The following is a 25,085-nucleotide window of genomic DNA, read 5'->3' as shown; positions in this document are numbered from 1 at the left end:
CTTTTTATTCTCCGCGCCTATTTTCCACCTTGCCTTTTATTTATTTAACCGCGGCAAACATAGCCGTTTTATCGACGCTGCCCGAGTGTCGCCGTATCTGGAGTCCTGAGGGTCTGTTTCTGCCGTAAGTTGTCTGTGCTGCCTCTGGCAGGCTTCTCTCCTCTCTGCTCGGTTATTTTTGGCTCTGAATGGCTCGTTTTCTGTGGGGGTTATTTGTAGAAATCCTCTGAGACTTAGGACGGGGTCTGCTTTTCCCGGGGGGGCAGGGGAGGGCCTGTATGTTGGCTTCACTGCGCATCACCGCCAGGCCGAGACCCCACCAAACCCCCAGCGAGCTGTCGCCTGATCCGCCCTGCTCATTCTCCCCCTCTTCCTCCCAAATAGATATCAAGTGTGTTTGTTTCCTGGGGCTCCCGTCACCAAGTGCCACACACGGGGTGGCTTTAGGCAGCATAAATTTATCCTCTCACAGATTCCAAACCTCGGTACCTTGGTGAAGCTGGGACCTTGTCGCACGGCCCTCACCTAGCTTCTGGAAATTGCTGGCAATCCCTGCTGCTCCTCGACTGGCCACTGCACACTCTCCTCTCTTCCTCTTGTCACGTGGCCCTCTCTCTCTCTCTCTCTCTGTGTCCCCGGGTCCCTGTGTCCTCACATGACCTCATAAGGACTCCGATCACTGGATTCAGGACCCGCCCGACTCCAACAGGATCCCATCTTCACTTGATTGCATCTGCAAAGACCTCAGTTCCAAATAAGGCCACGTTCCCAAGAGACTGGGAGTTAGGACTTTGACACATCTTTTTTTATTTGGGGGGGCGGGGGGAGGGACACAATTCAAACCACACTCTTGCCATCGGGTTGCTCCCTCCCTCCCTCTCTGAGCAGCTTGGAACTTACAGTCTCTGCGCTTTCTCCTCGGCCTGGCCTGGCTTAAACGTTCTGCTCTGCTCACTACAGCACGCCACCTTCCCTCCCTCTGTCACCTGAGTCACAGGTCTTCCTTCTGTCACCCCAACCAAGAGGACCTGGCCCACTGCAACCCTACCTGTGAAATACACTCAGGAAAAGTACGCAGGAAAGGAAGCAAGACAGTGTGTTGTCCCTTAGCAGCAGGCAAATGGCATCCATTTGTCTATTATAGGATGAGAACGATCTTAATCCTGAACAGCTTAACTACTGAAAAGGAAAAGGCAAACAGTCAATATAGTAAATTAGATGAAAATTTTTCTAAGACTCAAGCTTCCTTCCATTCTTGGGATAAATCCTACTTGGTCTTGCTGTATTATTCTTTTAATATTGGGCTGCATTGAGTTTGTTATTTTATTTAGGTTTAAAAAAAATTTTTTTTTTTAAATAATTTAGGTTTTATTCAAAGGTGAGATTGGCCTGTAGCTTTGCTGAGTTATTCTTCTCTGATTTTGGTATCAGGGTTTCTTGAAAGGCAACTCATAACATCATTTTTGTATACGCCAAAATAGTTAACATAAGAATTATCTATTTCCTAAAGGTTTGGGAGAATTTATCCCTATTTTAGGGGCAAATATATTCCCTCGATGAGCCAATTTCGGTTGCTTTTATTTACTTAGAAAAGTCACACGTTTCACTCTGATTTTCTAATCAATCGGCCAAAAGTTGTATATAACATTGTTTTCTTTTTAAACCTTCTTCTGTAGTTATATCCTTTTTGTTTTCTGTCCTTTTGCATGGTTGTTTTTTAAGTTTGATCTCTTTTATTAGACTTTTCAAAGAATAAATTTTGCAATTATTGATGAATTCTCCATTTTCTGATTTCGCTTTTAATTATTTCTTTTTCACTTTCTTTGGTTTATTTTTCTCGCTTCTTGAATTGAAAGCTAAGTTCAATAATTTTTAGTCTTACTTGTCTCTTAATAAATGAATCCAGGGCAACAATTTTTCCTCTGAGTGGTGATTTGGCTTTGGTCTTACTGCCATTTATTTCAAATGCTATAGTTTAAAACGTTCACTCTGACTGCCCCATTTAACCTGAGAGCGATTTAGTTTTTTTCGACCTAACGAGTTGTTCTTGAAGATTTTTCTACTGAAAATGTCACTGAGATCGTTCTAAATCCACACGTGACTTGTAAGAAATAACACAGGAAGATCCTTTGTACACTACCCAGCTTCTTCCAGTAGTAACAGTTTATAAAACTATAATATCACGACCAGAATACCAACATTGCCACAATCACAACCAGAACACTGACATCGCTACAACCTGCAGATTTTAATCCCATTTCCCCAGTTTTACTTGTCCTTGTTTGTGTATGCGGTGTGTGTATGTATTAAGTTCTACAGAATTTTCTCACCCGTGTACATTTATGAATCTACCACAAGAGATAACCTTGGAGATTTTAAAAGCCCACTCTTGTTACTTTGTATTTGTTTTGTTTTGTTTTGTTTTTTTACTCATTTAATTTAATGTATATGAAGCTATGTTGTTAAGCAAAGTCCATGGTTTTTAACTGTTAACTTTTTGGCGGATCAAAAGGTGGATCCGTGTGAACAATTCCTTTATACCCTAAAATATTTTTCATTTGTAGTTCTCTTTTATCTGATATTAATATTGCTTTCTTTGCTTTCTTGGCTGTTTATTAGGGATTACTTTCAGTCTCGTTTAAATGACCTTTTTTTTTTATTTCGAGAGTACCTTTTAATTAGTGAGTTTAACTTAACATTTGTTATGTGCACTGATGTTTAGACTAATTCCTAACATTTTCTGTTTACCATATTTATTTCTTTTCTTCTTTGCTCTTTATCGGATTCATTTGTTTCGTTAGATCTCTTTTCTTTTTCTATAACGGGTTGGATGTTATGTTTCGTTTTCATTTCTCTAGAATGGGGATCGGCAAACTTTTTCTGTACAGGGCCACACAGCGAGTCCTTCAGGCTTTGCAGGCCACACGGTCTGTTACAACCACCCAGGCCTGCCGCTATGATAGGAACGCACCATAGAAAATACGTTAACAAATGGGCATGGCTGTGTTCTAATAAATCTTTATTTACACAGACAGAGAGCTGGCCCGCCCTGAGCTGCAGGCCACCGTTTGCTGACTGCCATTCCAGGGACAATCTTTAAATGTTCAAACACACATACTAAGCGTAGAACCCTCTAGAGTGCCTAGATTTAAGGGCCTTCCGCGCTTTCTTCCTCCAGAGCACGTGTGCTCCCTCTGCTTCCCCGCTCATCCCACGAGCTGTGCAGGTCACCCCAGAACCCAGGCCTGGGGCGCACCCAGAAGCCTCCCTTCTTCCTGGGTTTAATACTGGCCGTGTTGTTTCCTTTTCCAGCCTAACCCCATTTTCACGCCATCTTTTGGAAATTCCTCATGGTTTCTTATGTACTAAAGGCGTCTCTTTGCCCACATGGATACTGAATAATAGTTGTTCAAACATATTGAGGGATTTGGAGCAGGAAGAGAAGGCTGGGGTGTGTCTTCGATCTTCAGACCGTGATCTTGCCCCTGCTTAAATTCCAGGGATTTTTTTTTTAAAAAAAAAACAAGTTGGCACAGGCAGCAGCTGTGCCCTCCCTGTAGCCAGTCTGGGACATCGGAACCGGCACGCAGGTCTCGGCAGAGCGAAACACGAGGGCCAGCGCTGGTGGCATCTGGATCTCCACTGCTGCCGCTGTGGAGGCTGCTGCCCCGTCCTTGCACTTACGGTGACACAGCGCTGCAGGCAGGTCCTGTTGTCGCCAGAGCCAGCTCGAGTCAGACTTCTGTTACTCAAAACCGGAGAAGTCCTGACAAACAGCGGGATGATGCATTTTCCTTTGACCGTCCGCATGCTCTTCACCTACTGAGCAAACCTTTTCCTCCTAAGGGCATGAAGATAAATTTCACCCTACTCCAAGGTCAAAAAAGGATTAAAAGTTCTAAATCGGTAAGGCGGCCGTTCTTTGTGCAATCATTCTGAAATCTCACAGTCCGCCTTCTGAGTTCACGGAAGTCTCGGGGAGGTGACCGGGTCCGGGAAGGCTGGGGGTGGAGGGAGACGTGGGGCGATGCCAAACCCGCTGTTCTGGACGTGTGTCACCCTTCACCGCCCATAGATTTTATCCGTGAAGTCGGGGCACTTTCTCTGGGCTTCTAACAAATCTGGGTCCACCTGTGCGGGGGGCCTGAAATGGCCTCGAAGGCTGCTCCCCTCCAGGAGGCGTCGACACCACCCGCAGCACAGCGTCGCCCGGGCTGGGTGCTAAACAGATACAACATTCGGGACTAAAATAAAACCCAGCTCAGTGACATCTTGCCGCGGCTTTGCAGGAACAGCAGGCTCCTGTGCACACACTGTCCCACTCTGCATGCCTCTTTGTCAGCTTATCACACATCAGCAGACTTTGCTCAGATTACGTGTCCCTGGCCTACTCCAAAGGAGGCTCAGGCTACGGGATTTTCTGACCAACTTCAAAAGCAGACTCATCCTGCCTGCAGACCCCCTGTGGGAGTCCTCCTTTTTGCCAGACTGCTAGGCGCACCCCCATCCTGCACCCCTGTCCCGCAGAAGCATACAAGGTGGGGGGACCTGGTGCCGAGAGCTCCCCACGAGCCTCGTCTGCGGGCGTCCCCAGTATACTAATAATATGATGATTTCAAGACACAGGCACACACACTCGTGAGCTGTTAGTGGGCGCTGTGGGGAAGCGAAATGAGAAGACCTGCCGGTGAGGAGGTCGGACAGCGGCCCCTTTGATTATGTTGTCCCACCCCCGCCAGCCCCTCGGGGCTCTCCCTGTGTTGACCTCGCCCCACCCCTGCTCCCGGGTCCACCTGCACCACTTCCTCATCCCAAGCCCTGTTGAGCTTTCTCATGTCAGCTCTGGGGTGGGGGTGGGGGGGTCCCTGAGGACTGAGCCCCGGGCCCTGGGGTCGGCGTGGTGGGGGAGGGTCAGGCAGAGCTCAGCCACTTGTATGGGTTGCCTGACCCTGGCCTCGGTTTACCTGTCTGGGAAGAAGAGCCGACACCTGCACTTAGCGGGCGCCCTCAGGCAGTGCTGGGTACTGGGGAGGTGTGGAGGCTGATCCTTCATGCTCATGTTGCCTGGGAGACTCACTCGCCTTCTTTTTAGAGCTGCCCCAGCGTGCTCTAAGCCAGCTTCTCACCGTGAAGGCTTCGCCTGAGCAGACAGATGTGGGGGCGACGCCCCCGTGGCTGCTCGCCGGGGAGGGTGCCTTTGCGGGCCCGGGCCTGGCTCTGTGTGCCAGCAGCTGCTGCCAACACCTGGAGGCCCGGACCAAACCGCTGCCTCCTTCCACCAGACCCCGAGTGTGGAGAGACTGGACTGCGGCCCTCCTGGGCTCACACGGCCTTGCTGCCCTCTCCCTGCCCGGTGTGGTATGGACACTGACCCGGTCCTCCTCAGCCTCGGGCCAGGTGCTGGGGTGACTACCCACAGCCAGGGCCTGCAGATATGGCTCTCTCCACATTCAGCCCAATTAGGGGTCACGTGCACTTGGCATGCCCACAGGATTTCATTAAGAACAAGGCCAACGACCAGAGAGTGGAGCACGTAACGTGTCCCTACAGGGCTCTGGAGTCCCGGGGGTTCCCTGTCCACTGAGGTCCAGCTCTTGGCCTTGAATGGGGACCATGCGGGCATGGACCGAAGTCACTGCTCGCCTTGGGCAAGTCGGGGTGCCCTGAAGCCTAAGATCCTAACCAGTGTGTGTGTGTGTGTGTGTGTGTGTGTGTGTGTGTGTGAATCCCGTCTTGACGGGAACACGGGGGAAAGCACGGGGAGGAATGTCCCTGTGAGTGCAAGCGGTGCCACCGTCCCTTCCTCCTGTAAATATTTACAAAGCGCCCCAGACAGACCCGCGTGAATCAGGGAGGGCGGGAGGCGGGGCTCCGCAGGGCTCTCCCCACCTCCACGGGCAATGCGCCCACGTGCGCTGAGGCTGGGGCACTGGGTGCCACTGAGCTCAGACTCCCGGACGGACGCCCAGCTAGTGGCAGGGAACCTCCCGGGCGCCCCGCCCCCCACGGCCACCCTGAGCTGAGGAACAAGCCCCAGGGATTATGGACAAGCAGGAGGGGAAGAAGCAGAGCCATCTGGCTCGTCCTGAGTCACTAACCACAGAGGAAGAGGCGTAGGCAAGGCGTGGGCAGAGGCGGGAACCCAGTGTGGCTGCCTCCCCCGCCCCGCCCCTGGCGTCATGGGGGAGACTGGGACCCTGCAGCCACAAAGACTCGATGCATCCAGAGGTTCAGACGTGACCTTCCAGGCAGCTGGGCCATGAGCTATCAGGACAGCGAGAAACAAAGCGCACCCCGCTTCCCCAGCTTACTCCTCAAAGCAGTTACAGACCCGTCCTCCCCATCCCTTCTTTCCAGCCAGTTTTCAGAAGAGCAAACCAAGGCTGGCTGAGACCAGGCAGTTCAGCCAAAGCCTCGCTAGCCAGGGGCCAGGGACTAGCCCAGATGGTACCAGGTCCCCAAGCCTCACCTGAGGTCCCTCCCTGTGGATCCCACTTCACCATGCAGAACCAAGGTCTGTCTCATTTGCCTACCTGTTGTCTCTGTCCCCCCTCAGCCCTGCCAGCTCTCCCTGGGGGACAGAGCAGCTTCCACCGGTCTCCACGCTTCCAGGAGCCATCAGAGTGCATCTGACCACACTGGACAGCTCCCCGCCACTCCCAGCCTCGTGCTCCGCCCCACGACCTCTCAGGTCCCCCACAACTGGCTGCCTGTCTCTCCAGCACCTCAGGTCCCAGTTTTGAAGCCCTCAAGGGCGGCACTCCATCCTCCAGCTGTCTCTGGGTCTGGCGCACAGTGGGAGCTCCTCGCTGCCGCCTGAAGCGTTTGCTGAAACGCACGCTCGCTGTTCCTCTGTCGAAAAACCCCTTCCCCACCTGGCAGACTCCCAAAGTGTCCTTTAAAGCTTGGCTAAACTAGCACGTGCTCCACGAGCCCCCGCAGACCACCTCAGTGCACCTCCCGTGCATAGCGCACCCCCTTCCCGCGATCTGTGCCCAAACCACGAGGCTCGAGGGCAGTGCCTGCTCTGGCTCATCTCTGCGTCGTCAGTGCCCAGCATGCCAAGGGGCGCTCTGCAGACCTCCGGAGGGGCGCCGGTTCTGGGCAGGACACCACCCGAAGAGGCGCATGGCAGGGCATAAAGGGCTGGTGTGTCCGACCAGGCAAAGAGAAAGCTCTCAGAGGCTTTGGACCGTGTCTGGGGGATTCTCCAGGGGGCCATCTGGAGGGTACGGTGAGTTGGCGGGTCAACACCCCTCCTCCCTGGGGGCGAGCCCTCCCTCACACACATGATGGGCCCTGGCACGGGGTCTCTGTGACAGAGCCGCCAGCTCAGAGACGGCCAGGAAGGGACCTACCAGGGCCCAGACGTGACCACGGCATCGTGGCTTCTGGAGCTGAGTCTGAGCTCCCTGCTGTCGGGGATGCTGTCCCAGCCTCACGCCCCAACCTCCAGCACACTGCCCCACACAAGCGACACCCCATAAGGTGGGAAGCCTGCCCCTCCCACAGGCTGAGCTTGACGCTGATGATTTGCCCTTCATAGAATCTACCCCAAAGTCCCTCTTGGACCAGTACAAGGCTGGCGGCCACAGCCAGGCGGGACGCAGGGCTGCCCTGAGGGCCACAGAGCAGAAGGCACAGGGTGAGCTTAGGGCACAGCGGGGCCAAGTGAAACCAGAAAGTCGGCCTGAGAGGCCCCTGGCATCTGACGTGCCTGTGAGCTCATCGGGGGGACCCGTGGGAACCAGCACATCCGCAGATCAGGAAATCAGATTGGGGGGCACCAGGGGCTGGGGGACGGGAGATGGGGAGTGACTGCTAATGGCTACACGTTTGCTTTTGGGGTGACAAGAACCTCCTGGCACTAGACAGAGGTGGCGGTGGCAGGAGACGGCTAATGTACTACGTACCACCGGACAGTTCGCCTTCACGTGGTTTTACGCGACGCGAATTTCATCTCCAAAAGGAAATTATTTGGTTCAGAAAAAAAAATGGGCCAAACTTCAGTTATCGGTGTCGTTTCCCTCATTCTAGGAAGCCAGGGTAGAGCGGGAACTGAAGCCCGGCCCCTCAGCCCGAATCTCCCCACGGCGGGTGGTCATGGCCTCCTCTGAGCCCACGCAGCGCCCAGAAACCTTCTGGCCCCATAGGGAGGCAGGAAGACAGTCCCTGCTAGCGGAGCTGGTGCTGAGGGACAGTGGACACCAGGTGCCTGCCCCAGAGCCAGTTCCCCGACAGCTCTGCGAGGGCCACTGTCCCCAGCCCGCCCTGGGATGCCGAAACCGCAGCTGTCACAGGACCCCTCCAACGGCCAGGAGCGAGCTCTGTCGGCACTATGCCCCGCAGGGCAGGTGTGGCCCAGGCAGGGGGGAGACAGTCCTGGGGGGGGCGGGCTAAACGCTGGGCCAGGGCTCCCCAGGGCTGTGCTGGTGGGCGGGGGGCAAGGGGCCCTTGGGATGATGGGAGAGGCACGAGAAAGAGCTTGCACGCTGGGGACCAGGGACACCTGGCGCCTTTGGAGCCTGCCAAGCTCCCGGATATAAGGGAGCCCCTGAAGGTCATTGTGGGGGGAGGGTGGTCCCAAGAGCAGCAGCAGACAGGGTTTGGGCAGAGCCGCGTGGTCTCCGGGTGCTTCCGCGCGGGTCAGAGAACTAGTGCGGGAAAGATCCAAGGGTAGGAGCGGCCGGAGCGCCCTCGGCCACTGGCCGCCGGGAGCAGATAAGGGGCACGGGCCGGGCAGGAGCTCCCGCGCCGGGGACCGGCTGAGCAGCAGGAACTGCCGCAGAAGGCGGGCAGCGGGGCGCAGGGAGGCTCCCCCTCCGCCCTGCCAGGGGAGGGAGCCTGGCCTGCATCCGTCTGCTGCCCTCCCGGCCTCCTGGCCCCCACAAGCTTGCTCCCGCCCAACTTCAACAGTGCTTTGCTGCACGCGTGCAAACCCGGGGGGGAAGGGGCCACGTGCCCGCACTGTCTCCCTGAGACGCAGCGCGATGAAGGGGCCGGTCTGAGCCCCGGCCCTGCCCTTTCCGACTCTCTGTCCTTAGATGTGACACTTGAAACTCAGAGCCTCCGCTAGCTCATCTGTAAAGGAAGGGGGAGGAGACCCCTCCGAGGAGGGGGTCAGACTGAAGTGTGGAGAGCACCCCACGCCGTGCCTGGCGAAAAGGACGTGTTGGACCACCCACGGTGATATTAAAAATATCTAACCGCTGGGCATTGCCAGGGGCCGGGCAGGGTGCTGGAGGCGCCTGCCGATGGCATTGCCCCGTTAGCGACGGAAGAAGGGACATTGTGGTGGCGGGGCGGGGGGAGCAGATGCCTTTCATGACTGGTACAAAAGTACCTTGGGCCAGATGCGTTTAAGAATTCAGAACTGCCCTCACTTTCGATGGGTCATACTGCACATTTCAGGAGCATCCGATAATCGATTTCCACTGTGAAATATGTGAACGGAGAACTCATAAAGGCTATAAATAGCGTCGCCCAGACTATAAATAGCCTCACCTCGGTTCAGGCGGGATTTTTCTGCCAAATGAGTTAAGGAAAAGTGCTCCATCTTCAGAGCTCGTCGGATCGGGGAGTGGAGGATGAAGCAGAGTGCCCGCGGTTTCCCCGCGTCCCGGGGACAACCACGCGTCCGTCCTGGTCCGTCCCGCAGCTGATGCGGTCACACACACTCCCTGTAGGCCCTGACCCAGGGGACACACACAGTGCACGGCGATCAGTCACACACGCGCATACACCGCCACGTGCATAAAGTGAACTACACTGGCCACGGGCACAGAGTCAGGCGATGGCCAAGGCCCAGCTCTGGGGACAGAACCCGGCCCTGTGTGTCCCCTGGTGGCCACAGACACCTGCTTTGCCCTCCCGCGTCTCCAGGCCCACACCTGGACAGGAGGATGAAGGGGCAGGAACGAGGGGCAGGACCGGGGCCCCGGAGGCCAACGGCTTCCTGTTCTCTGGACTCTGGAGGGGCAGCGGGAGGGCTGGGCCGTCTGCGGTCACATCCCAGCACGGCCACCGAGGAGCCCGGTGCTTGGGACATGCTTTTCTACTGTTCTCGGAAGTTGCTTCAATGTGCCACACGAAAGGCAGGGGCCTCGGTGGGTGTCCGTCCCACACCGGACCCTGTGTGAATGTAGGCAGAGCCTCCGGCTGTCCTGGCAGCCACGGGCAGCCTTCAGGGTCTGGAGGGAACGCCCAGAGCAGGGACACCTGCAGGAGGAGGCAGGACATCAAAGACCTCGAAGCGGGAGGGCGGATCCATGGCGCTCCACCCCGTGCTTGGTCTGGCAAGTTACTTAAACTCTCTGAGCCTCTTCCGTGTCCGAAAGCAGGTCCAGTGCCACGTGCGCGTCCACCCCATGGGAGGAGTAAATTAAGAGGCGATGAATTAGTGAGGTGCCCAGAATACGACCCCCAAGAAACGGCCGCCATGATCACGACGACGATGAGGTCGTCGGCACAGCCTAACAGGGGGCTTTCCTTTGAGCTGGATCTCCACATTCAAAACTGTCGGGATTAGAAGAATTTCCTTTGAGCTGGATCTCCACATTCAAAACTGTCAGGATTAGAATAACTCAGCACTGCCGTTATGACCAACCTTCCCCCGGCCTCGCTGGGACCTCCGCCCCCACGATAACACGAGGCAGGTAGGCGGACGCATTTTCCCATCTCTGATTGGAAAACTGAGGCCCAGAGAGTGAGGGGCCTCAGTCAAGGTCATCGGGCCATTCAGTCATAGACAGGGAATGAGAAGCTTTGATTCCGGGCCCAAGGTCAAAGCAAAGCCACCCCAGCCAGCACCCGTGGCAGTCTCCTGCTACCCCCGGGGGTGAGGCCACCTGAGGGGGCATTTGGTGGCCAGCGCTGGGGGAGGCTCGGGGCAGGAGAGCTCAGGAGGAGGGCAGGAAGAGGAGGGGGTGGCTAGGGTGCCGAGAACTGAGTCATCCTCGGTGGGCCCAAGCCCATCGCGCATGGTCTGTCTGTCTTTGGCGGGGAGCCCACCGCTATTTTGGGAGGCTCTGCACACAGCCCGACGCTTGCCTGCCAGGCTGACTGGGTCAGAAACACATCCAGCCCAGCAACAGCCCCATGTCAACAGGGTGGGAAGTGAACAGGTGTTGCACAGCACCGAACCGAACAGCAGGACCGGGGGACGGGGTGAGCCGGGGGTGGGGGGAGCAGGCACAATCCCCCGCCCCGCGAGAAACAGAAAAAAGCGGTGAAACCAGCCAACGACACTCGCCGGAGGCAGCGGGAAGCCACGGGGAAGAGCAGCTTCGCAACGGGACGGGCCCGAGTTCGAGCGCGAGCTTCGTCTTCGAGCAAGTCCGTTAACCACCCCAGGCCTCAGTTCACCCATCTGTACGAACACCGCCCGCACTGCAGAATCGGGTGCGATTAAGTGAGACAACTCTGAGGCACGGGGCGCGCATACGAAGGGTGACGCCCGTCCTCGGCCTGGCACGCCCGTCGCCCCTCGGAGGCTGCTCCAAGCCACCTCCTCAGCCCCCGTCCTGCAGGCACCCAGTGCCCACCAGGGCAGGCACCCAGCGAACACCTGTGGATAAAATGAATGGAGCTGGGAATGGGGCCGGCAGTGGAGACGGGAGGACCCAGGACAGAAACAGCCATCTAAGGACATTCTGAGGAGCCAGGCACCACGTGAGTAGCTAACGGATCCCCAGGCGAGTGGCCTGTCCCCAACCATCATGTCCTCCTGACAGAGGAGAAAGGAAGCGGCACACCCAAGGTCACTCTAAGGTCAGAACTCACAGGAGTTCAGCGGGCCACACGGAGCGCTGAGCCTCTCGCCTCAATGGGGACCTCGGGCCGCGAAGGCACGTGGCCCAGCGAGGAGGCTCCAGGTCGGGAGGGACCATGGAACGACCATCTGTCCACTGGGGCCTGAGCCCGTTCCAGACGAAGGGGCATTCACGACAGCCAAGGCGTAGACGCAACCCAGTGTCCGTCGATGGACAAAGGGGTAGACGAACGAGGTCCGTCCGTAACGACAGAACGTGTCCGCCTTCAAAACGAAGGAGATTCTGACACGGGTGATGATGTGGATGAGCCCCGAGGGCATTGTGCGGGGGGACAGAAGTCGGTCGCGAAAGGACAGAAGCGGTACGAACCCACGCACACGGACACGAGGCCCCCAGAGGAGCCAGACCCATACGCCGGGAAGCAGGGTGGTGGGGGCTGGGGCAGGGGGAGCGAATGTCTAACAGGGACCCGGGTTCAGTTTGGGGAAAGAAAACCGTCTTGGAGACGGATGCTGGTGATGGTGGCACCGCTGTGTGACTGTACTTAATGCCACTGAACTGTGCGCTTAAAAATGAGTAAAATGGAAAATTTTACGTTACGTGTATTTTACCCCGGTTACCAAAAAAAAAAAAAAAAAAAAAAAAAAAAAAGAAAAAAAAAAAAGCCCCAGCGTTGGGCGTGGGGTCTCCTTTTCGGATGATGAAAACGTTTTTGAACTTGACAGAGGTGACGGGTGCACAGCACTGAATGTGCTAAATGCCACCGAACCGTTCACTTGAAAACAGTTCATTTTATGTTATACTATGCAAATCACATCTCAATAAAAAAAAAAAGTTTAAAGTCCCTGAGTGTGAGGCAGGCAGCTCCAGGTTCCCTGGGAGCCAACAGGGTCTTTGTCACCAAGGAAGCCTGTTAGTTCTCCCAGAGCAGGAGGGCCTGAGGGACAGTCACGGGTGTGGGAAGGGACTCAGACAGATGGCCGAGGTGCCCGTGGCCAGGTGTCCGTGAGGCAGCCAGTCCCAGCAATGGGGAGGGCGTGGATCTAGAAGTCAGACACGGGGCAGGTGTCACAGAGCAGCGGGACCCGTCTTTCCTTAGCTGATGGGGACACAGGGGCAGAGACTCGCTCAGGGTCTGTGACAGGTCACAGCAGGGCCAGGCCTTGTGCCCTCCGAAAACCCGCAGTCTGGCGTACATGTAGCTGCGTGGAGACCGATGTCACCATCACCACTGAGACAGGCCCCAGACACACAGAGACCAAGGCTCTCGCAGGAGCCGGCTGTCGAGGGGCGACCCCGCAATGCGCCCTGGGGTGAAGCGTGCGGTGAGGGCCGGGTGCTCGGAGAGGCAGGACAGAGCACGGACGGACGAGCGCCCAGCCACCCCTGGCAAGGCGGGCAGGACGCTGCGCTACAGGACAGAGGAGGGGAGGCAGACCCGGCTGCGGAAGTGGGCAGGGCGGCGGGGCAGAGGGCAAGTGAGCCGACCTACGAACCCGCCAGCCAGCCGGAGGGTGGGCCTGGGGACCTGGGGGTCTGGGGGTGTGGGGCTGGTCCTGCCACATCTCCTTGGCTGCCTGGGGGTGGGGGGCATCTCTGAGCTCGTCCTGTGGCTGTTGGAAGGGCCTGTCCATCCCCGAGACTTGCACAGGCTCAGAGCTCAGGGGCAGCAATGCTCTCCGCAAAACCCACTGTGCGAGGGCCGCTGGGCCACCTCCCCAGATGGGAGGCTCGCTCCCCGAGGTGCCCCTAGGAAGTTCTCGCACTGAGCAGTTTGCCCCCCGGGGACTCAAGCTGGGGGCCTGGTTGGCTCTTCAGAGCCACGTCCAGCTTTTCTTCTCCAGGTCACCTGGTGGCGGTCACTTCTGCTCGGTCCTCTCTGACTCTCTCCACAGAGGCAAAGCCGCCCTGACTGACACCAGCGCCTGAGGCTGCAGGAGCCCCAGGTCTGCCTCCTGGGGGCAGCTGCCAGCTCACTGATCACCCCTGCCAGCGTGGCACACCTGCCCTTGACCTGGTGATATTCTGCGTGCTGGGTGCAGGAGGTGGAAGCACAGCCCCCCCAAATTCATGTCTACACGGAACCTCAGAATGCGACCTTAATTGGAAATAGGATCTTTGCAGGTGTATTAGTTAAAGACCTTGAGAGGAGACCATTCTGGATTCAGGATGGGCCCCAAATCCTATGACGGGTGTCCTTGTAAGAGAAGGAGAGGACGCTGGACACACGCACAGAGGGGACGGCCACATGGAGATGGAGGCAGAGATTGGGGTGATCCAGCTACAAGCCAAGGGACGCTGGGGCCACCAGGAGCTGGAAGAGGCAAGAAGGGGTTCACCCTCCAGCCTTCGGAGACAGCAAGGACCTGCAGACACCTCGGTTTTGGACTTCGGCCTCCAGAGCTTGAGAGAATAAGTTTCTGTTGTTCTCAGCCCCTCAGTTTGTGCTCATCTGAGCGGCAACCCCAGCAAGCTCATACGCAGGGTCTGCGACATCGGGAGGCAGGACATACCCCAAGCTGACCACCTGGACGTTAGCTCGTGTCCCCCCTGCTCTAGGTGCCTATGGGAGAAGAGCCAGCAGCATCCTGGCCAGGAGGGTGACCCTGGCGCCCGGGCAGGACTGAGAAAGCCTCTCACCAGGCTGTTACCAGGGCTGCAGCCGGTTAGCTCAGGGAACTTGAGCTGGCAAGAATCGGGAGGCAGGACATACCCCAAGCTGACCACCTGGACGTTAGCTCGTGTCCCCCCTGCTCTAGGTGCCTATGGGAGAAGAGCCAGCAGCATCCTGGCCAGGAGGGTGACCCTGGCGCCCGGGCAGGACTGAGAAAGCCTCTCACCAGGCTGTTACCAGGGCTGCAGCCGGTTAGCTCAGGGAACTTGAGGAGCTGGGAAGCAGCCCTCTGTGACCGCTATGGAGACGCTTGAGGGGAAGTGGCCACTGGACGTGGAGCCGCCCGGCTTCTCTGCTGGCCACGCTTCCCCACGCCGGTGTCTGCACAGCCTCTTCTAGGCCCCCACTCCTCGGACGCATCAGCCCTAGGCGAGCAGCCAGAAGCACTCCTTGGGTGCAGCCCTAACCCAGAAGCTGCAGGTTCCCTGATGAGAAACGTCTCACCCCCACCCCTTAGCTCAGCACCCCCTACCTGTCCCCATTTTTAGAGAACCTCTCGCTGTGGGTGAGGAGCTGCAGGACTGAGACCATGGCTTTCCCGGGCTCCTGCAGCGGGCGGGAGCCCAGACAGTTCAGCCCCTGCAAACCCCTGGTGCTCCACCGCCCCAGCTCCGAAGGCACTGCTGTAGCAGCGGACGAGGTTAGAGCTGTCACAGAACGGACGATGTGGCCCGGTCTAGCGTTTCTCAAACCGAGGCACAGACATGCAGATTCTTGGCCCTCCTGCCCGGCGCCAAGAATCGAGGCCTCTGTGGAAGGCTACGTGCATTCCAGGAGGATGCTGGGAAGTCCCCCCAGGGGGTCAGGAAAGGTGGCCTGGCTCAACCTCTCTGTGCAGGTGGGGAGAGCAGACAGAGGGATGCTCAAGGCCACATGGCGGAGCCAGGACTAAATCTGCCTCTCCCGGGCCTTGCTGGTGCAGCACCCCCATCAGATGGCTCAGCCCCCCACGCTCGGAGCTCCGCTCCCAGGTAAGGTGGCCCGGCGAGCCCAGCCACCTCCCAGGGGCCTGGTGCTGGCTTTTCCCTCGGCCTGTCCCAGGCCATGATGTCACTGCACGCTCGCCCTCACGCTCGGGCCCTGCGTCTCGTCCACGGCTGTCCCCCAGGGCCTAGCCAGAACGGCTGCTTGGTAAAGGCAGGCGCCCGCCAAATATTTGTTATAAATGATTCGAAGTCCACGCTCTGCCCCAGAGCGGCTGTCTGACCTTGGGCGGTTCACGCAGCTTCTCTGCCCCTGCGTGGCGAGGAGTCTGGTCCCGTGCCTTGGCCCTTTCACAAGGCCACAGCGAGACTCGACCAAGCAACCAGACGCGTCCACGTGGGAGCTCTGCGCACTGGTACCAACGCGGCCATCGAGTTTTCACTGAGGGACTGGGGATGAGCTGAGGGTCCAGGGCAGCGAGACCCGGCCAGGGGGCTGCTGGTGGGCAGGGGCAGGGGCCGGGCAAGTGTCCCGTGGGGAGGCAGGCGGGTGCCAGGGGCTCTGCCTGCGTCCTCCCCAGCAGGGTTCACCGCTCTCAAGGGTGTGACTCCGCCCCCCGTCCCGCACCCGCCATGGGGACTGGGCCCAGGCTGCTGGGCCGCAGACAGAAGACCACACCAATCAGAGCTCCCTGGGCCCCGGGGGCTGGAGCCTCCATGGGCCTCGGTGTCCCAGCTCTAGTGGAGGGTTTGAGCTAGACCATTTCCACGGGCCCTAGGACCTTGTGGGCAGTGGCTCTGTGCCCTCAGGGCTCCCCCAACAGGTGTCCCTTCCGTGCTCCCCCCACCAAGGGACAGGCCTCCTGCAGCGCCCAGGCTGGGCAGCTCAGAGGAACATGACGCTCGCCAGGCCAAGGCCGGACCCCTCCCCCGGAACACCGAGGGCTCAGATAAGAGCGCAGCTGCCCGTCGGAGGGGACAGGGAACGCTCTCCTCCAAGGAACGCTGGGCGCTGCCTCTTCCTGAGCTGGACACAGGCAGGCCGGCCGCCACTCAGAGCCCTGCTTTCTAAATGACCTCACGGGGACCAAGCCTGGGCTAGCTGGGGGCGTGGTCCCCAAGGACCCTGACTCGACATGCCCGTTCAGGCAGCCACCCAACCCTGACCAGCTGTGGGGCGGGACCCAGCCTGAAGGATGCCGTGACCATGACCATGACCGCTGGTGTCACACAGGAGGGACATCGCCCCGCGACGACCTTGGCACACTGGGCCTTTGCTTTAGCCCCACATGGGAGGAGAGCCCCACAACACGACCACCTCGTCATCGTGCTCCCTCCACGGGCCAGGAGACAGGGTTCCCGGCCCCGGCCGGGCAGCCTGACAAAGCCGCTCACGGCCTCGGGCTGCGGGAACACCGTGTCCACACGAGACAGCAGGGAAGCGCTGTTCCAGGGCCCAAGGCCACAGGCAAAATGAGGGCGCGCCCCTTCCTCGTCCCCGTCAGGGCACTGTCCTTAGCCCTGTTGTACAAACAGGAAAACGCTTCGGGGAGGCCAAGGGTGTTCCCTGAGGGTTCGCACCAGGGCCGATGGCAGAGTGGGGATGGGGACACGGGCCCCTGACCTGCTTTCGCCCTCTGCTCTCCCCGAGCGCGCGGGGGTGCACCTAGGGGTGTAAGACGGGCTCCACGGAGATGGCCCAAATGCTCCCTATACCTCTCTGGGGAGCCACTGTCTGTCCTGCCTGGCGCCCTCTGAGCTGCTTCAGATGCCATGGTGAGGAAAACACCTCTCGCTATGGCGACACGGTGGGGAAACTGAGGCACAGGGTGGGCAGCGGCTGCAAGGTCGAACGGAACAGAGCCCGCTGAGGGGCTCGGCCTCGCCCGGGAGAAAACGGAGGCTCCGGGCGGTCCGCGTGGCACCGAGCCCGGCCCGTCTGCACTCCCTCCAACAACCACTCAAGGCTCGCAGCGGGCCACGGACCGAAAGGGACTCTCAGGAGCCCGGGTAGCAGCAGAGGGTCACGAGGCCGACAGAACCGGTGCATACGCAACTACCAGTTGGACCACAGTGAAACCAGCACCCTGTCAAGAAACCAACTTTCTCCAGGCCGGGGGCAGGCAGCAGGCTCTGCCTTCTGGAGGGAGAGACTCAGACTAGCAGACCGAGGCTGTGGGGCAGGCACCCCGGACCCCCCCACCCATCGCCAAGCCCAGGGAGGGAGCTAGAAGGAGCCTGACCTCGAAGAACCTCGCGTCTACCACGAACCCCGCCATGACAGCCTGGCCGATGACCCAAATGGTCCCACCCCACGGCTCCTGACCCTTCCAGGCTGGCCGGCCGTTGGGTTTATCCCTGTGGCTGCTTGTTGGGTCCTCAAGGTGCAAACCCTCCTGTGTTATGTCATTATTCTGTCCACCTTTGTGGAAAACCATCAAATGCCGAAGTCTTTTTTTTTCCCTTTCACATAGTATCTAATTTACGGGGAAAAAATGCAAAAAGTGGCATAAGAACTGTCAAGTACCCTCCCCCCAGAACCCTTCGCTTCACCTCTTGCCTACTCTCTACCTGTGCATCTGGTCCCCAATTTATGACGGTTTGACTTACGATGTGTCAACTTAACGATGGTGTGACAGGGAAACGCATTCAGCAGAAACTGGGCTTCGAATGTGGCATTTTAATCTTTTCCTGGGCTCGCGATACGCGGTACGATGCCCCCTCGTGACGCTGGGCGTCACGAACAGGCTTCGCGTGAGATGACTTTGCCCGGCCGCAGGCCAACGTGTGTGTCCCGTGCACGTGTGAGGCGGGCTAGGCTAAGCCGCGACGTTCGGTAGGTTGGGTGTATCAGGCGCGTCTTGACTTACAGTATTTTCAGCTCAGGATGGATTCATTGGGACCTGACCTCGTCAGGAGTCAGGAACATCTGCATAATCAACACGCATACGTCTTTCCTGAACCGCCAGAGTCAAGTGCAGGATTGTCACGGTGACAGCTTCACCGCCTCCCCCCAGGTGCTAGGCATGGGGTTCACCCGCCTCCTTCTCGCTGAGGGGGGTAAAGCAGGCAGTGCTTTCTGCAGGTCACAGACTAGGAAACTGAGGCATGGCTTCCTCCTGCACCTCCTACTGCACCGAGCCGCCCACACCTACGTCCTCAGCATAAAACAGACAGCCCCCGCCCTGCGAACCGTGCCCCCGATGACAGGGCAACATCGTAACAAACGTTAAAACGAAGCGAGCCAGGTTCCTCCCACGGCAGGAGGAGGGGGGTCGCGCCCCAGGCGATGGAGAGTCTGCACAGCGGAGCTGACTCCGGGTGGGCGGCGAGGGGCTCCCCCTGGGCCCCGGGCGGCCCCCTCCTCCCAGGCCTGCTCTTCACTGCTTCCCTTTCCTCTCCTCAGACAACTGAGACGCGCGAACTCCTCCTCGGGGCCCGTGCGGAGCAGGTGGACTGTCTAGTGGGTGAACGAATGAATGAGGGAATGAGTGAATGAGAGACCTGAGTTCTGGCTCTGCCTCCCCAGGGCAGTGTCCGCTGCTCTGAGACTCAGTTTGCTCATGTGTAAAATGGGACAGACTATTAAATTAGATGAGATCGGTGAAGGTGCCTCTGAGGTGGGCAGTGAAGATGCCGGTTTAGAGAGTTTGCTGAGCTGCGCTCTGAGAAACGAACCAGAACATAGGGAGAAACAGAAAGCAAAGCTAAAGATGCCGAAATATGAACACTGTGGGGAGGGTACACACCACACGCACACCCACACACATGCACGCACACACAGCACACACACGCACAGCACACACGTACACACAGCACACACACACGCACACACGCACACACACAGAGCACACACACGCACACACACACGCGCTCACACGCATGCACACACACGCACACGCACGCGCACACAAAAACGCGCACACACGCATGCACACACGCGCGCGCTCACACGCACGCACACACACGCACACACACGCACACGCACGCCTCGCAGCTCAGCACATCTCGGACTTAGCGGTCTCTCCCTGACACCTCCCCGTCCATTTGGCTTGAGACACTCAGAAGCCCAAAATGGAAAGCTGGCACTCAGGGGCTTCCCCCGCAGACACAAAGGTGACAACCTCTGCAACGCACCTCACGACACGGCAGAGTCGGGGCGTGGGGGGAGTTGCATGGGAGAGGAGCAGTCTAAGAGAGGGAGGCGGCTCTTTCCAGAAGTGGGCAGGAGTGGCCTGTCACAGGCAGGCAACACGCCGAGCTGAAAAGCAAGGCACAGAAAAGACAACAGTACGATCTAATCAGGACCGAGAACCGCTGATCAGGGGCAGAGTGCCAGCGGGTACGGGCAGCCTGACGGCAGGAATCTAATCAGGACCGAGAACCGCTGATCAGGGGCAGAATGCCAGCGGGTACGGGCAGCCCTGACGGCAGGAAGGAAAACGTGTGTGTGTGTGTGTGTGTGTGTGTGTGCGCGCGCGCGTGTGTGAGACACAGAGAGAGAGAGAGACTGCACGTGTGTGCACATGTCTACGTGTGTGCCTGTGTGCTGGGGACATCGCAAGACAGGCAGGGGAGCGTTTAAGGATCACAAGCTTCTTTCCTCCAGCAATGTCCTAAGCCGATCACATCATGAAAATGAAGACCCGCCACCAACGGCTTTGAGCTCAGAGCTGGGCATGGGGCTGGGTGGGGGCACAGGCTGGGCCTCCCAGGCCATCCTGCTCCCAAGTCCTAGAGTCCCAGATGCCCAGCCAGGCAGCCTGTCTTGAGTGGTGGACGCCAGCACGCTGCCGGCCAGCACTCGGGGGGAAAAGAAGTCACACTGCCCCTCTGTGGGCTTCGGGAGGTCTGTCTGAACCGCCGGGCTGCCCACCGCGCCCTTCCTTGAATCCCAGAGCTCCCTCGGATTAAAGAACAGAAAACCACTCACCGCCTGAAAGCCAGCCAACGCAGTGATTGCCCCACTTTTCCTGGAATGAGCTCCCCACGCTTTCGCCGGCTTGGAGCCATCGGCAGCCCGGTTCCCACCTCCGACCTGCTCTCACACCCTCCGAGGCTCTCTACGAGGCTTTCCAGTAAGTCACCGCTACGCGGAGTCGCACTGAGCAAGGAGGCTGGCTCCTTGTGCCGGAGGACACGGAGGGAGGGGGCTGGCACGGAGCACTCAGGAGTCACTTGGGATGGAAGCTGGCGGGTTGGCGGGCTGGGCCTCTCCCCTCCTCCACAGCCGGCCCCGCTCTGCCTTCCTTCCGACTTCAGGCTCGCCGGCTGAACGCACACGGGCGTCACCAAAAACAACCTCCGCCCTGGCCGCACAGGAAAGACCCCAGGGCAGAGTGACCCCCGGCTGCGGCAGTGCCCAGCCAGCCTCCCACGGAGGCCGAGGGCTCGGATGAGCGCTGCCACTCATGGGACTGACCTTTGACATGTCACATCAGATTTTCCGCTCACCAGCAAACCAAACAAAACCAGCACACTGCCTCCCCACCCTTCACACGACTCGTAAACCCATCAGAATTTACAGCAAACCAACCAAAGTCCAGACGCGCGTAATGTCATTAAGGAGCCTGCACAGAGCCCAGATGCCAGGAGGGTCCTGGTGACAGACTCCAGCCTCAAAGCAAAGGAAAAACAAGACACAGCACAGACCTCTGCAGACAGAGAAGCATTCTTCTCGTCCTGCCTGACAGGAACCCATCTGATTATCAAAAGGAAACACCAAGAAGGCAGGGTGGGAGGCAGCGTTAGAGGAGCGGAGCTTTGTGGGGTGCACAGCCGGAGTTTAGAGGGGCCCAGAGTCAGCGCGGGGAGGCCTGCCTTGGGCCACCTCCGGGGCTGATCCCGTTACTGAAGCAGGCTGTCAGAGGTGTAATGCTGGAGCGGAATATGTGATCGTCGGGCACCCGTGAACCTGACTCTGAGACGCGTACCTGAGCGTCTACCCTCCCTGCCCTCGCAGCCCCCGGGCCGGGCCCCGCGCTCAGAGTCCAGCGCTGTGTCCCCGGTACCTGCACCGAACTCTGTGCGTCGGCCGGGCCACTTGGTGCTCCCTTTCTATGTAAAGCCCGCACGGGGCTTCCCCTCGGACACCATTCAGACCCATGGCTTCTAAGAACCGGGTGCTAAATCTGTTCCTTTCGGGCCTCGCTTGCCATCAACACAGCAGATGTTGACAATGAGGGGCTCGAGTCCCTCCAGGAAAGACACTTAGGGGCCGTCCTGGCCGCCAGGCGTGCGGATGGGGAAGGCACGACGGAGAATATTGACTCCCTGGGCAGCGGTCTGAGAACCTTGTCTGAACCGGACTCTGCCGCGGGACGGTCCCGAGCAGACGGCTGGCAGGACTGCTCCGCCTGGAACCAGGTGGCTCCAGATCCCCCCCGCACCGTCTCCTCGGAAACTGCCAGTCCCGGGGACACAACGCTGCCCAGTGAACTGTTTTCAGGTGAGAAAGGATTAGACAGGGAGACCTGCTCCTGGCCTGGCCCCGTCTGGGGTGCACGTGCATGCCTCCAAAGGCACCCCCTCCCCCGGCAGGCCACCGTCCAGGAGAGCGGGCCGTCCCTGCTGTTTAGCAGTTCCATGAGAAATGGAAGCGTGCACAGACGGCGAGCACCCGGGTACCGGGGGGCCGGAGCCAGGCTCACAGACGCCCTGGGGGACACCCCCGCACCCAAACTTGGCCGTGCCCAGCGGAGCTCCAGGTCGGGCCGTGCCTCTCCCTGCCTCTCTCTCGCTCCATCCCAGCTACTCAGAGAAAACAAGCAGCCCACGTGACCAGGACAGAGCCTTCCTGCCTAATAAACCCGACCTAAGGCTGCGACAGTTTCCGTAAAGAATTACCTTTCAGGAAGAAAATGTAAGGAAGGGTAAGAGGAGGGACAAAGCGTGAGAGCCGGGACCCGCAGGCCGCAGGAGCCGGGCCGCCCCCCATGTCCACGGAGGTCCACCGAGCTCCCCATGCGGACGATCTCAGGGCGCCGGCCCTGGCTCGCAGCTCCGCCGGCAGCCCATGCCCGGAGCAGAAGGACAGACGAAGCACAGGGGTCCCGGAGGTCCCGGGGCCGACAGAGGCTGGACGGAGGACCGGAGAGCCGCCGGCAGGGATGGAGGAGGAAGGAGGCTGAGAGGAAGGGGTGGGGAGAGGAGAGGGAGGGAGGGAGGGAGGGAGGGAGGGAAGAGGGAGCATTGATTCTCTCTCCTCCACTGGGACCACTGAGCGAAGTTGCCATGGAGAAGGGGAGCCGTTGGCACAGCCCGAGGCGGGCGGTGGATCCATATGCCAGAGGGAAGGCGTCAGCGAGAACCAACCCCCCTCCTCCCCCACGCCAGGCCTCGGGCCACAGCGGCCAGGCTGGGACCAGCCTGACCCAGGGGGGCAGATGGCAGCTCCCGGGCGCCAGGAGGAAAGGGGGGAGGGGCAGGAATCTCGGGGTTTTCTCACCTGGCTCTCGGCCTCCATCGCCCTCCACGGGGGCCACCGTAAGACCAGAGACGCTGCCTCCCGCCTGGGCGACCCCGGGCCCTGGGGATGCGTTTCCCACCTCCGCCTGCCTCCCCAGTTCTGAAAATCAGAGTCTCCGAACCCCGAGTCACAACTTCCCACGAGGTTCAGCCACACTTTGCGGCCTCAGGAATGAGGGGTGTCCACCTGTGTGGGGGCTTCGGCGCCCAGAACCACTGAGGCCGGAAGTGGAGAGGGACGGAGTGGGCTGTGCCGGGGCCCCCCGCCCCCCGCCCCCCGGGCAGACGGCTCCTGTCTGCTCATGGCGCCCGGCAGTTCTCCCGGCCCAGGCTGATGTCCACCCACCTGCTGTCAGCCCCGCTGCCTCCTCTGTCCGCAACCCCAGCTCCAGGACTGGCCTTTGTCACTGGGCCCTGGGGCGGTGACAGTGAGCAGCAGAAGTGGGGCCGGGGAGAGAGTGGTCGGCCCGAGCTGGGGCCTCAGTTTCTCCTCTGGGGGATCACGTGACGGCGGCGAGTCCTGGTGACGTCTTCGGGCCTCCGTCCCTCATCACAGACTGGGATCGCCCCACCGTCTCCCGGCCTGCAGTCCCGGGCCCTGGGGACGGCGAGGGGGCAGCGAGGGGGCGTGGACGTGGACCCACTGTCTCCTCGGGGGACGGGGACGGAGCACAGAGGGCAGCGGCACCCGGCTGCCTGCTCCCCTTGCTCGCACCCAGGACGGGGGCTCCGGGAAGGCTGAAGCCCGCTCCAGAGGCCACGACCTCGCGGCTCTGATAGCCAGACCCGGGGGTGGCCCTGCTGGAGTCGCGTCTCCACAGCCTGCACCTCGAAACTTTCGTCTTCACAGCCCTCTCCACCCTCTTCCCCCGACGCTCTGTTACGCGAACGTTCGCGCGGACGGCAGAGTCGAGAACACTTGACGACGAACACCCATAGGCAGCCCCTGGACGGTGCCAACCCCTGTCACTCCCTGCAGGGTGGCGAAACACAGCACTGAGACTGGCCGCCGGGACATTTTTGAAGTGCGCAGTTCAGCGGCACTTAGCACGTTCACAAGGCTCAGCCGCTGCCACCTCTGTCGCGTTCCGGAACAGTCGCCACCCCACGGAAGCCCCGTCCCCGCGAGCAGCCGCCCCCGCCCCGCCCCCACCTCGGCGACCACGGATACGGTGCTTTCTGTATCTGAGGATTTGCCTGTTCTGGACATTTCCCGTCAGTGGGATGGCACACCCTGTGACCTCCTGTGACTGGCTCCCTTCGCTCGGCCTCGTGTGTCCGAGGATCGGCCTCGATGCGGGCGTCGGCGCCTCGTTCCCGTTTACGGCTGGGTGACGTCCCACCGGATGGAGGGACCCCAGGCACTCACCCTCTGACGGCCGTGCGCATTGTTTCCACCGTTCAGATACCATTCTCTCGCTTTCGAAATGTTTCTCGGAGCCCACCGAAGTCCCCCGGGCCCCTGCTAGGGGATCTGGTCTCCGGGGTCCAGGCCCCGAGGGCCCCACACTGAGCGTTTGTCCCCATCCTGCTTCCTCAGCCAAGCGTCACTCCCCACGGGAAAACCGAGCGTCCCGCAGGAGGCACAGGTCCCTGGGCGCGTGTGGCCCACTGGCCGGCCTTGGCCCCTCTGTCCTGAGAAGCAGCCCGCTGAGCAGGACACGTGTGCACACCAACCCCGCGCCACACTGAGACCCACGGACCTGGGCTCTCCTGCCCTCTGTCCCTCGCTGGCGGCGTGACTGGCGTGTCTCTCCACTCCCTAAGCCTCGGCTTCTGCGTCTGTGAAACGGGGAGACAGTCTCAACCTCGTGAGGTTGCTCTGGAGATGAGACCGACTGTCCAGTGGAACTTTCTGGGTGGATGGGCTCTATGCCTGAGCCGTCCAGTTTGGCCGCCGCCAGCCCCCCGTGGCTACTAAGTACCTGAGATGTGACTAGTGTGACTGGGAAATGCAGTTATGAATTTTCTTTCACTTTAATTTAAAATTAAAGAGGCGTGTGGGGTTCGTGATGACCGTCCCGGACAGAGCTGCTCTGAGGACACGGAGAAGGGAAGATAGGACGCACGGCCCTGGCCTGGCCCCGACCCCTGGGTCCTCCACGCCTTCTTTTCTCTCCTTACCCCGCAGCGTCCGGGCGGTGGGGCAGCCCAGCCCCCGAGGCCCCTTCTAAAAGGACAGAGGGCAGCTGGGCGGGCTCTCGGGGGACAGGACCGACTCCAGCCGTGGGACGGGTTTGGTACTCCATG

General features: G+C 59.4%; 1 protein-coding gene across 8 annotated transcripts in view; it reads right to left on the bottom strand.

Moving 5' to 3' along the window:
• PITPNM2 (phosphatidylinositol transfer protein membrane associated 2) overlaps positions 1 to 25,085 on the bottom strand; it is a 122,291-nt gene that overhangs the window by 47,660 nt on the left and 49,546 nt on the right. The gene's annotated exons all lie outside the window — the stretch shown is intronic.

The sequence above is a fragment of the Pteropus alecto genome, unplaced genomic scaffold, assembly GCF_000325575.1.
Source record: "Pteropus alecto unplaced genomic scaffold, ASM32557v1 scaffold213, whole genome shotgun sequence".
Lineage (NCBI taxonomy): Eukaryota > Metazoa > Chordata > Mammalia > Chiroptera > Pteropodidae > Pteropus > Pteropus alecto.
This window is presented reverse-complemented; position numbering and strand designations above follow the sequence as displayed.